General features: G+C 45.7%; 1 pseudogene; it reads right to left on the reverse strand.

Moving 5' to 3' along the window:
* Positions 1–9,618: 9,618 nt before the first annotated feature.
* On the reverse strand, positions 9,619–10,818 carry LOC109944510 (uncharacterized; annotated as a pseudogene).
* Positions 10,819–14,178: the final 3,360 nt, after the last annotated feature.

Genomic DNA, 14,178 nt, shown 5'->3' on the forward strand with positions numbered 1-14,178 from the left:
GATAGCCGGAGAAGCAGCCGAGGAGTGACATGACCTCGCATCCGGCCGCGCTATCGACTATTTTGTCGATCCGTGGCAACGGGAAATTGTCCTTTGGGCATGCCTTATTGAGACTGGTGAAGTCTATGCACATTCGCCATTTCCCGCTTTTTTCTGCACCATTACAACATTGGAGAGCCACGTGGGGTAAGCCACTGGCTCGATGAATTTGGCCTCTAGGAGGCGGTGCACCTCCGCCTTGGCGGCCTCTGTCTTTTCGTCGGACATTTTTGCGAAGCCTTTGCTTTTTGGTTGCACCGAAGGGTTAATTCCCAAGCCGTGCTCAATTATGGATCGGCTGACTCCGACCAGGTCGAGGGCGGACCAGGCGAAGACGTCTTTATTCTTGGCCAGGCAGCAGAGAAGCTTCTCTTCTTCATGTGAGGTAAGGTATTCGCTGATAGTGTCTGTCTGCTTGGGCCTGGCCTGATCGAGGGGGACAGTCTTGGTCCCGTCTTGGCTCTGCAACTGTGCCTTGTCATGCTGCTTATCGGTTGGGCTGGCGGGCGCAGGGACCTCGCGCTGGGTCGTGAGACAGTGCACGTTTCTTTGACCGGGCACGAAGTCCCGCTCTATGTTGCGCGCAGTCTGTTGATTGCCGAAGACTGCGATGACGCCTAACGGACCTGGTATCTTCATGCATAGGTACAGCCCGTGGATGGCAGCTTCGAACTTATTAATGGAGCCCCGGCCCATGATGGCGTTGTATGGATATACCATGTCGACAATATCGAAGGTTACTTGCTCACTTCGGGCATTGGGTGCTACACCGAAGGAGAGGGGCAACTCTATTTTGCCAACGGGAAAGGTGCCCTTGCCGCCGAAGCCATACAACGGGTTGTCCGAAGGCTTGAGCAGGCTGTGGCTTATACCCATGCGGTCGAAGGCGTGGAGGAAGATGATGTCCGCCTGACTGCCGTTGTCGACTAGGACTTTGTGTAAGTCCCAGCCTGCCACGCTGCAATTGATGACCATAGCGTCGATGTGGGGGGCGCTGTGCAGGTCGACGTCTCGTGTGTCGAAGGTTAGCGGTATGTGGGACCACATTGTCTGCACGACTGGGCCAGTGACGGCGACATGGTTGATGCTGCGGTAGTGGTCCCGCTTCTGCCGCTTGGTGTCGAAGTCAGTGCTGGACCCCCCTGTTATCATGTGAATGACTCCGCAATATGGTTGATCGGCGAAGTCTTCCTGCTTTGGGGCATGGGGGATGTTTTGGTGTTGCTGGTGCGGTGGTGGGGGTGGAGGAGGTACGATTTGTACTTCCTGATGGTGTTGGTAAGTGTGGTGTGGTGGATGCGGGGCGGGAGCGTGGATATATGGTGGAGGGGGTGGCTGGTAATTATGCGCGACAATTCTGGGATTGTCGGCTGGCTGCGCCCGCGCCATTCTGTCTCTGGTGGCCTTCGTTTCGGGGCAGTCTTTGGTTTGTGGGCGCAGTCTTCGCCGTGGAAAAGGCAGTAGAACCGGCGCGGCGGCTACGCGCGCCCTCGGCCCCTGCCACGAGTTCCATTTCCGCGGCCCTGGGGGGATATTCCTGGCGGCGAGGGGGGTCAGCAGCAGGCTGCTGGTTGGCGATGTTGTGCACTTGCTGCTGACTGCGGCCATCTCGACCGGAGTCTGGCTGCGGAGTCCTCGTCCACGTGCGGCTGGACTGCGGGGCGTCTTTGGGTTTCCGCTGTGACTCAACCTTGCGCTGGTGGAGCTCTTCGGATTTGGCATATTTTTCAAAGAGCTGATATAGCTCTTGGAGGTTATTGGGTGGATCTCTGATACATTGGCTGTAGAGGACGCCAGCCCGAAGGCCACTGATGGCGTAGTGGATAGCGATCTGATCATCGACGGAGGGCAGCTGTGACTTGAGTGTTAAGAATTTGCGGTAATACTCCCGCAGAGTCTCCTTTTCCAGCTGCTTGCAAAGCGAGAGCTCGGCCAAGGCGTCGGTGTCTGGGCGGTACCCTTGGAAGTTTAGCAGGAACTTGTCCCTGAGACTTCTCCATGAATCAATGGACAGCGGAGGCAATCTGGTGAACCAGGTGAGTGCTGGGCCCTCTAGGGCGATGATGAAAGACTTCGCCATTGTGGCGTCGTCCCCTCCGGCGGATGCAACGGCGACCTGATAACTCATTATGTATTGCGCCGGGTCGGTGCTGCCGTTGTACTTGGGGTAGGTCCCTGCTCGGAAGTTAGCTGGCCAAGGCGTCACTTGCAGGTGTGGCGCCAGGGGACTTCGCTCGTCGAGGTAGTTGATCCCTTGGAATGGCGCGCCGTGCTGGAAGGTGTAGTCACGCTGGGGGAAACGCGGGTTCTCCGGCTGTGCTCGGTGTTGCAGGGGTGGGCCATGCTGCAGGCCGAGGTGGCCTTCGCGCGTCTCTTCCGGTTGTGCGCGCTGCTGGAGGGGTGGTTCTTGCTGCAGGCCAAGGTGGCCTTCGCGCTGCATCAGCGCGATTTCGCGCTCGAGGTCTTGGGCCTTCTGCTCCTCGTCGCGTATCATCTGCCAGACCTTGGCTAGTGCGGACACACGCTCGCGCTTGGCCTCCAGTATCTCTTTCTACCTCTGGAGATTGCGGTTCTTGAGGCGCAGGGCGCGCAGCTGTAGCTGTTCTTCTGTTGAGACGCCGAGGACCTCACCGTCCTCGGTGAGGTCCGCGCCTTCCAGTGGGGCGAAGCCTGGGGGCGGCTGCGATTGTCCTTCGGGCCCGCAGGTGCGGAAGGTGTCGTCTTCGCAGGTGTGGGGAACATTGTCTTCAGTGGGCTCTTGGTGGGTGGATTGGGTGAGGGCGAGGGCCTTGCCCTTTCTTGCGGCCTTCGCAGCCTCGTCAGCCTTCGGGTTAGCTCTCTTGGGTGCCATCGCGGGTGGTTTTGTCGTAGCACGAACGGTGGGCGCCAAATGTTGGCACTTGCTATCAGTCGCAAGAAGGCCAACAGGGATGAATAGTGTAGACATTAGGGTTACGCGTGGGATGGCAAATAGCTCTGTTAACCAGGCCTCTCACGGGCACTGTGCGGGGGTATTTATAGGTACCTGAACGCCCAGCGCCTTGTGTGAAGGACGCATGTGCCCTCAGCTACCTAGGTTATCCCCAGAATATTACCACAAAGCAGGGTTACAGACTGTAATTACAGGGATGCCTTTACAAATTAGGCTTGTAACACGCGGCGGCCACGCAGGGCCCGTTACAATGGGCCGGAACGCACGTGGGCCTCTGAGCCAGACGAGGCCGCACTGTGGGATGCCTTCGTCGTTGGTCTTCGTCTGGTGCCGAACAAGCGAAGGGTGTCCCTGCCTGCTTTGTCTCTGTCAGAGCAGCGGCTAAGCAGCGGAGACTTTGAGCGAAGGGTGGCGTTTCTGCCTTCGCTCCAACACACATAAGGACCAGTTTTTCATCCTTCACTACATGTACTCATGACAAGTACAACCACTCGAGACTGTATGGGTAGTCACTCAATCTGAACTCGTACGGTCCAAACCCCAGGGTTATGATGGCTGGGGAGCACCGAGAGGATAAGGAGGGGGAATGTTTTGTACGGTTTGTATATGGCGGTGGCCTGACTCCTTCCGGTATAACCATTAAGGTAAGGACATGCGAGGAAAGAAAGATATTCGGATTCGGGTCTCATTGGCCATGAGACCGCAGAGCCGGACTAGTGGGTAAAGTGTACCCCTCTACGTAGAGTTCAAACCTATTCGAATAGTCCGTGTCCACTGGTATGGACGAGTCTGGTGTGGTATGATAATTATTGTTTATAACCTCTGCGAATAGGGAAATGTGTGAGTGGGAGTGTTTTTGGAAATGAAAACAATGCCACGGGAGCAGGAAGCTCAGTGGTAGTTGAGTGTAAAAATGTTCTACTTCCTTCTTTGGGGAAAACCATCAAAGTATTGCCTTTCTCTGGAAAAGAAGAGTGACTTCAACTCCACCATATAAAGCATGTATTATATAGGTCCTTCTCTCTTTACGGGCGGGACAGGCTTGCGGAATACCTAGTGTATTCACCCAGATTTATTTATGTTTTTAGCAGCTGAAGACTTCTTTTCTGCTATGCTCGACTAGAAGGGGGTTGTGTCTGCACCCAGTCTGCCTGTGGCTTGGGCTAGTTGAATCTTCCACTGTGCTCTGTATTTCAGGCTGAATAGAGCTTGTACTTTGGTATTGTAATAACTTTTATTCGAACTCTATACTATTTGAAGTAAGGAAGGTGGTTACTAGCCTCCTGGGACTAGTAATTGTATCATATTTGAGTCCTAGAGGATTGGGCCGCTTCACCGAGTTTGTGTCACGACCGCCATCGTGTACCGGAGGGAACGAGCCCCGCGACGTTTGGCCTGGAGCTCGATAGTGGAGGCAGCGGGGTGCGTCTGAGAGGAGCCGGAAGCGGAGCACCACTTTCGCATGGAAAAGGCCCACGGCTCTCTATGGAGTTACTCGGCCGAGCTGATTGGCCCTCACGTGGGCTACCCTTTGCGTAGGGGCACCAACGAGGATTAGTCGGAACCTTGCGTGGTTATGGATACCTCGATAAAAATACTGGTGTCATCCATGAGAGTTTGCATCTCTTCCTTGCTCTTTAACTTCCGCATTTATATTAAGTATTTAAGTTTCAATCTTGCCTTTCTAGTTAGATTATTTATGATTGAAACTTAGTCTTTGCGGTAGAGATAGCAACACTTAGACAAAATCTAGTTTGCACATTCTAAATTGGTTATTTGCATAAGTTTTGTTCTAGGGATTTATTTGTGGCCTAGTTTAGAAGAATTTTTTAGAAGTCCTACTTCACCCCCCCCCCCCCTCTTAGGCGTCACCGTTTCCTATAGACTAGTGAAAGGTGCCTTAGTCAACTTGCCAAGTAAGCATGACTCACAAGTCTCAAATGATTCAAAATCATGAGTTGAGAAGACCATCTTTGTGGAGCATCTCTATGCATTTCTCATTTATATCACCTAAACAACAATGCAAGATAAAAATGGGATTCAAATGATTAGGTCAATACATTTTCGAATTAATGTTATGATCATGCTCTTTAGTCCTTACAACGATTTGTGGAGTGAGGTTAGGTGATGCCTCATTTTATCACTCCACCATGAATAATCCCCACCATCGAATTATGGTGGTTTGCCTAATGTAACCGAAAATAGTTGAGTGTGTTTGTGAATGTGAGGATAACGATGAGGAATTTGTTTACTCTTTTTGTGCTCTTGGTGCTTTGACAAGATTGATTTGGCGCTAGATCTCGAAGGTGATGAAGAATTTCTTTCGTAGTAGACCAACTTCTTCATCCGCTTCTTCTTGTCGTCCTTCTTCTTGATTGTCTTGGTGGAGCCAGTGTATTCTTGTTTCCGCTCCTTGTGCTTCTCCCCTGAAGACATCTTTATGTCTCCCGACATCACCTTTTCGTCGTGCTTATCACCCGAGTGGGTCTTCTCATTCTTGGTGACTTCTCTCGACATCAGTTCGAGTTATTAAACTCTAGAAAGTGTCGAGCTCCGATAGCAATTGAAAGTCACCTAAAGGGGAGAGAATAGGCAAAATCTAAAATTTACAAACTTGATCACAAAGTTCAAACCTTGGGTTAGCATCAGAATGAGTATAAATATAATCGGGGTGAGGGAGAGATGTTCTTCTTGCTAGACTTGCTCAAACAATTGCGTAATTACTTTGGGAGCCAACTCAAATTGATATGAAATCAATCTCAAGAAAGAGAACAATAGAGAGGGGATGAGAATTGAGGATGAGAATAAGAAAGAGCACGATCAAAACACTAAGCAAAAGTGCAACAAGAAAACACAAGATCACACTCTCCAAAGTTTCTCACATGGCACCAATCACTAATGATCACAATCACAATCATGGCACTTGAAGGATCTCTATTGCTTTGCATGTGACTTAGAAATTCTTGCTCTTGCAAAGGAATGGAATAAATACTTGGGAATCTTGGGTACCATTGAAGGGGGTGGTTGGGATTGTATTTGTAGCCACCAACCGCCTCCTACCCATTGCCACTTTCCTACCACGCGTGGACGGTCTGTGCCTCTAGTTCGAACGGTCTGCCTCTGCAAGATCAATGACTGAATTGCAACGGTCAATTGTAATTGCTATATCAATGGCTATACTCGCATTAAATGTGTCGTTAGATGTCAGATAAAGTATGATGCGGACGGTCTAGTCGTGCCTCCAGATGGTCCACGTAGACACTAAAATTCATTTTACCAAACTTGGCACTTTCAGGTTGGTCTGTTTTTGTACAGGCAGACGATTCACTCGTGAGGTCGAACGGTCCGCATAGGGTACCAAACGGTTCTTTTTTTCTTAAGACGTTTTGTAGTTAATATCGCTGTTTTGATATAGTTCCTGTCCGAAGTGGTTGTCAATACCTCAGACGGTCCGCGACTGAGGTCCGGTTGGTCCACAATATGCTGAAATGTGAATTGATCTTCTTGAATTATCCTTCTTCTATACGGTTGTACCAGAGATCATAACTCAACAAACTAGTTAGCTCAAATGGTTGTGATGGTCATCAATCATAAAACAAGTGTAGAATTGGTTTTAAGACCCATTTCCTTTTCAGTGAAATCAACAATAGCTCGATGGTTCGTGCAAAGCACGATAGAACACGAAGATTTATACAGGTTCGGGCTGCCAGAATGTGTAATACCCTGTGTCATGTTCTCTAATTTGATGGAATTAATCTGAGTTTGAAGTTATAGAATGGAGTGCTATGTCAGACTACGAGGGGTGCGAAATCCTATTGTTGGGGTGCCTATCTTGCCTTATATAGATGACAGGATAAGGCTTTACATGCCAACGCCTATCTCTACTATACACATATTGAGTTTGTTCCGGTCCGCGGACGACGTTGCATGCATGTCGATACTGTTCTAACTCACAAGCGACGTAAATCTCCACGGCTTTATCGGGAAGTTTTGTTACGATGTCTTGGTGCTTTCTGAAATCTTCATGTTGTCCTTAGATATGAGTTAGCAGCTAGCTTGTGGACTTAATTATCTTGTCCACTAAGGCCCTCTAACAATGCATGAACTCAATGTGAGGCCGTACGAGATATCTATGTCGCACACTTTGTGCCTTCATGCTTGGGTTCTCCATGATAACATCAAGAACTATGCTGTCACATTAGATGTTAAAAGAATTATATAAAAAGATCATGCATCATATATATATTTGGGCCATACCATTCATAACATTTCCCTAAAAACATGTTATTCTGAGAACTAGATACTAAAGTGTGATGTAAAAAAGGATTGTCCAAACGATCTATGAGTTGTACGGAAATGGTTCATTATGAAAACCTAACGAAATTCCACATGTCGTATTAATGAAATCACGATGAAAATCTCGTTAGATTGATCAAATAAATTTGATCCTGAGGCACTGAAAGCTAAACACATTGTTAGCCCCGATGGAAAAACCAACTGATAGGAGCAAGTTACACAAGTAATTAGAAGGGAAAGTGAAACAGTCTTATGCCCATATGATGATTCTAGATAATAGGGGCAAACAAGTTGTACGACTATGCCGATAACCACCTCATACGTCTCAAGGGGGGGGGTCGTGTGTGTGACATCAAATATTTGAATATAAATTATGAAAATTAAATATATGCTTAATTAGATTTAATAAATTTGTCTCTTCTTTTAATCTTTATATGTGTACTTCGTTTTATAATTAAACTATATTTAATTTTCATAAAAATTATACAGATCTTTGATGTGACAGAGACTAAGATGGTGTTTGGATCAGCAATGGTAACACAGGCGCGAAGGTAAATAGAACACGGTGGTAATAACATTGCCGAAGCATCGGAATACAGACTTTGTTTGTTTCACTTGCTGTAACAGTAATGGGCAAATCGCGACCTGGTTATGTTGGGGAGAGAGCGATAATAGCTTCGTATAGATCGGTATATCTGATAACGGTGGTACTTCATTACGGGAGCGCTCAAACGAACAATAGTAAATGGCTCTGTTACCATCGGTAATGCCTTGTTCGGATAGGGGTGGTTTTAGTGAGATTGGAGAGAATTAAATCTATTGCTATTCAAAATTAGATAGAAGGGGATTAAGGGCTCATTTGGTAGAGCTTTGCTCCATGATTCTCTAGCTCCGAGAGCTGATTTTTTTAATAGAGTGGTTCTGATTGATTCTATATCGGAAGTGAATCTATTTGACGAAAATTGTTTGGCAAATAGGCTATGAAGTGATTCCTGAGGTGTTAAAGAGTGAGGAGTGGGTTGGGAGTGGTGGCAAGTAGGTTTTTTTGGCTCGCACTTTCTAGTACAAAATAAAGACTAGATTTACTCTACTTATTATGAAGCAGTTTAGATTTTTATCGTTTGGCTTCGAGAGCTCGGTGAAACGCTCGAGGAGCTCCGGGAGCTCTATCAATCTCCTCCATTACCTATGAAAACGAACATGGCCTTAGAGGTCAACACCGTCTAAGATTTAGTTAGGGCTTGTTCGTTTTGTTGATAATCCACATGTATTGGGTGGGATTGAGCCGGTTTAAATCCATAACAAGTCAAAATACATCTCAATCACACTCAATACATTCTAATACACATGTAATATCAATAACTGAATAAGGCCTTAGGCCTTATTCGGCACAATAGTATTTAATACACACTCGGATCCAATACACAACCGAATTAAGTGAATCCATCCCATATCATTTAAACCATGTGTGTTTCAGTTACAACTAGGATTCAATACGTGACTCATTTTTTACTGTTCGCTTACACCACATGGATACATTCATTGATCCAATCAGAAGCTGCTGTAACTAAAACACATTTCACAATACAAGAGGTTTTTAACTGAAACACATTTCAAGTTTGCATGCAACAAACTGGAATCATAACATAACTGGTTGGATCAAAATCAGAAGCTGTGTTTAACACGTCTAATAAACCAAAATGTGGCCACGTATTCAAACTTTAAGCATCAAAATTTTGATCAGAAGCTGTGTTGAACACATCTAATAAACACAGATTCAAACTTTAAGCATCAAAATCAGAAGCTGGTCACTGTAGGATCAATTCATTTGTCTCTTATTACATTAGAGTAGAATGCATGTATTTAGATTAAAAACAAACCAAAGGGAGAGGGTTAATTTTTCATTCAAATATCATAACATAACTGGTTGTCCAACAAGCAATTCGGACGAGTCCACCTGCAAGCAAATGTAAGCGTTAAACACTAGAATTTCTCATGAACAAATTAATATTTCATATCAAACATAAATCTGGTAGACTAGAATTTCTCATGAACAAATTAATTGACAGTCCCTACGGCAATGTGAAGTATGCCTGTAATTAGACAAGCAGTAGCTACTCTGCAATTTCCTACTCCTAAAAAGCCAGTCATCTTTGACATGATCAAACAAAAGGAGACAAAGATGAACGGTTATGCACTTCTTGATGAACTAACAGCTAATGTACTTCTCTCATGGATACATGCTAGCAACAATTATAGTCTAATTATGATCAGATAACTGCATCTAGATAAAACTAAAATGTTCAAGCATCTAGTTGGAAGAGAAGAGGGAAAGGAAGAGAGCATACCAGCTAAGCCATCTCGTTTCTCAGCCAAATCAGTGCAGACTCAGCATCATCATCGCATGCACTCAAGAAAATTTGCCTGTTGTCAAGGTCCTTGAAGACATTGTAGGCTTTCGCTTTTTCCTCCTTTGTAACTTCCATTGTACCAATAATGGATATGCACTTCTTGATTGAGAAGTTTGCAGCTTGACTCACTTCCTTTTCCTCCCTCTCTTTTGCTAGTTGTGTGGCTTCTTCCTCATCTTGCTTCATTCTCATGTCAATGTATCTTCCCATTATTCCTTCTAGGTTATCGCCCTTTTTATGCCTCTTTGTCCTTGTTTCTTCATTGTTAGTTCCCTCTTGTAGCAGTAGTCCTTCTCTGCGGCACCGGATCATGCCTTTCACCTGTTGCATCTCCTGCCTCAACAACACGGACATCATCTTCTTCATGTGCCGGCAAGGTTTCTTCCACTTCATCTTGTTCATGTTCTATGTTGAGAAACTCATCTCTATTTCCTACTTGAGTAAGATATGGAAGTTGGGTGGAGGTGTAGTTGTAGGTCCCTTCAGCTGTTTGCCCTACACAATGAAGTTTTACTTAAAAAAGGGTAGACAACATAACATATTGGAAAGCATGCACATTGTAATGAGACTAACCATCATAAAGCTCCCCCAAGGCCTCATATAGAGGAAAACACTTGTTGCGGAACTTTTTAGCCTTAGGATGAGAAGTCGGTATATTTTTCCATAAAGCTGGGTCAGCCGTAATCCTCCCTATCTTCTCATCAAAATGAGCTCCACTTTGATTCTTTGCATCCTTTAGCAACCTATAGTCCCTTTTCAGCTCTCTTTCCTTATCTTGTATTTGTGTCTTTGTGAAATAGACATATTGTTCCCTCTGATGAAATTCCTTGACAATTTTGTTCCATGCTTCTGTTGTCCATCCATTTTGACCCCTATAATCAGCTGTCTTGTGCTCATGCAAGAGGTCCACAAGAGTTTTCTCTAGAGTTGAGTTCCAAGCGGCTCTTAATTTCTCTACACAAGACAAGGAAGAAACATTACTAGTAGAATTCCAAGAGGCGCTTAATTTCTCTTAAGTCTACTTGCATACCTTTTGGAGAACCTCCATGTTTTCTTGGATCACCAGCTTTAGGAGAAGGCTTCTTTGTTGCACTTTTTGATAAGAGCATGTTGATTCTTGGAGAACCCCTTCCAAACATGTTAGCTAATATTATATAACACAATATTAAACCAAATTTCTATGCTGAAAACAGTTAGCTAAAATTTCTATTCTGAAATTGGAACTAAAGGAACAAAGAAAAATTCTATTATGAAAACAGTTAGATGATATTATGTTTCAGGATACTAAATAATGAGAAATGGATTAAACCAAATATTAAGAGAGGTAACAATGTGACAGTAAATAAAATGTAGAACAGAGCAACATATGGTCTATTCCAAACTAAACCAGAATACATGAGGGCTAATAGATGTGCCAATTTTTTAGACAAATGTGCCACTAATTTCTATGCTCTTGGTAATCATTCCACATTTCTTGTGCTATTGCATCTCTAAGATTATTTCCTTGGACATTTCCTTGATCGTTGCCTTGATCGCCATCCGGTAGATCAACAAAGTTTTGTGGCGAAATATTATCTGGTTGATTATCTAACCATTCCTCATCCCCTTTGAGTGATCGAATAATATTGTGAAGTACAGCGGCTGCTACTGGTATCTTCACTTGATTCCTTATTTTGTGAAATGTGGTAGCTTTGAGGATGGGAAAGCGCTTCTTCACAACCCCCAAAGTCCTTTCAACATGATTCCTCAGTATGGCATGGCGATGGTTAAATAATTCCTTGTAGTTCTGAGGTCTACGGTGACCTTGCCCATACTCCTTTAGATGGTATCTAACTCCACGATAAGGTGCAAGGAATGATGAGGTGTTGGCATACCCACCATCGACCAAATAGAACTTTTCTGGAGGTACATTGAATCCATTGTTCATTGCAGATCGAAGAACTCTAGCATCTGTAGCAGATCCCTCCCACCCAGTAGATATGAAAGCGATATTTAGGTCGAAATCACAAGCTATCATCACGTTTTGGCTAAGAGTTCCCTTCCTGTTCCTAAAAGGAGCAGCTTTGTCAGGTGAAATTGTAATGGGCACATGAGTGCCATCAATTGCACCAATGCAGTTCTGCATAAGAAAACTACATGTGAATTTCTAAAATTTAGAAGAAAATGGATAGATATTGGGCAAAGATTGAAATGCCATCACCTTGAAGTAAGGATAGAACCTAGGATTCCTTTCAATTTTTGGATGTACTTGAATTGGAGAAGGAGGCTTCAAAAATCGTTTGGCGAGGGAAGGGACAACTATGTCAAAAAAATGCTTTATATGATGGTGGAAAGTGTCACCACTATGCCCGAACTCTTCTTGTAGGTCCTCAAATGAAGCATTATGGCTTATCATGTATAGAAAGAAGCCGAGCTTCTCCTCAACTTTTATCCTTGTGTCACGTACCAACCTTTCCTTCCTAAGATAGTTGGCTATGGCTCTAAAAATTTCAGGTTCCATTCTGAATGCTACTCGACAGTTCTTGACATGCCCTTGAAGCAACTCTGAAACATGCTCCTCGCCACTTAGCTTCGATGTGTGTCGCTGCTTCTTAACCCTCCTCCCTCTAGGAGAACTATAACGCAACAAATGTAATGCAGGAAGGAAGAACATCATCATATCATCATCATCATCATCATCATGTCTCCTCTTCCTAATGCGCTCCAATAACCCCATACTCATTGCAAAAAAAGATGGGGGGTACCGGGTCCCAAGAAGTACCTCTTGGGGATGGTACCGGGTCCCAAGATGGTGGGGGTTGTGAAAGTTCCCTTTGGCCCGGGAACAGGATCTGGATGCCGCCTAGAGGGGGGGTGAATAGGCGAATAAAAATTATCACTTCAAAACTTAAATCTTACTCTACTCGAAGACAGGATCGCAGTGGAGTGAAGAACCCTTCGAGTAGGTTGCAGTGGAATTGAAGTTCCTGTCTTAAGAATATCCTGCACTTCAAGGAAAGCTAGTACCACAAGTAAGTAGTGAAGTGCAGATATAAAAACGAATGAGACAGAGAGTCAGAGTACAATACAGAACAGAGCACACAGACGCAAGGATTTATCCCGAGGTTCGGCCAAGCCTGAAATGCTTGCCTAGTCCTCGTTGGAGTTAGCCACACCTGGGCTTGGAGTCTATTTCAACTCCTTCCTCCGTTTGCTCAGATCTGTCAGTATAACAGATAGAGCCTTTCACTATTGAGTGGAGTTACAACAGAACCGCGGCTGCTTACATACTTCTTGGCAGCACCCCGGCAGAGTAACGATACGCTCAAGACCTTGCTCTAGCTCTTAGCAGCACTACTCCTCTCTCTAAAGGCTTATAGCTGTGCCTTCCACACAAACTATAGAGTTACACACAAGAGGGAGAGCGAGAATTGATTCCAGTGAAGTCTACACTTGTTGGCTGCGCTTGTACTTTGCTGGAGGCGCCTAGGGGTCCCTTTTATAGGCACAAGGGGCCTAGGAGCCGTTGGAAGCAATCCAGGAAGGCAAATCTTGCCTTCTGTCGGGTGGCGCACCGGACAGTCCGGTGCACACCGGACACTGTCCGGTGCCCGATTTCTTTCCTTTTATGGCGAAGCCGACCGTTGGCAGTCTTGGAGCCGTTGGCGCACCGGACATGTCCGGTGCACACCGGACAGTCCGGTGCCTCCATCTAGCCGTTGACTCGGCCACGTGTCCCGCGCAGATCGTGCGGCCGACCGTTGGCCCGGCCGACCGTTGGCTCACCGGACAGTCCGGTGCACACCGGACAGTCCGGTGAATTATAGCCGTACGTCGCCGGTGAATTCCCGAGAGCGGCCAGTTCACCAGAGTTCAGCCTGGCGCACCGGACACTGTCCGGTGCACCACCGGATAGTCCGGTGTGCCAGACTGAGCTGTCTTGGCTGTACATAGCCAAGCCCTTTGCACCTCTCTCCTTTTCTTCTTCTTTCTGTTTCTAACACTTAGACAAGTATATTAGTCCACAAAACCAATGTTCTAAGTATAGAAACATACCTTCTCTTAATCATTACATCTATAGCATTTCACATGCTTGAGCTTTGATGTTGGACTCATAAATCATCAAGTCGGCTTGACTTGATCTAGATTGACATCACTTGGCTCCAACATCCTGTAAAGGTCACATAGAACATCTCCAAACATAGGAACAACCCAAACTAAAGATCAAGGTGAACTTAACTCTTTTGGGCTGCTTCCAGTTCTGGTTTTGACACTTGTTCTCCTTCTAGTGACCTTGATCTCCTCCTTAGAGCTTGATCTTGAGCCTTATGACTTACACCACATACTTGTAGCTGTTACCTCATTGGCTGTAAGTCACGTCCTTATGTAGTGATCCTTGATGTGCCGTAGCTGTTCTCAACTCGATCACCCTTGACTTTGCAAGCCTCCTTCTTCACCCTTGGCTTTGGGTTCCTCAGCCTCCTTGACCTTCTCCCGTGCACTTGGTACCTCGAAGCTCTT

Source organism: Zea mays, chromosome 2 (genome assembly GCF_902167145.1).
Source record: "Zea mays cultivar B73 chromosome 2, Zm-B73-REFERENCE-NAM-5.0, whole genome shotgun sequence".
In the NCBI taxonomy this organism is placed as follows: Eukaryota; Viridiplantae; Streptophyta; class Magnoliopsida; order Poales; family Poaceae; genus Zea; species Zea mays.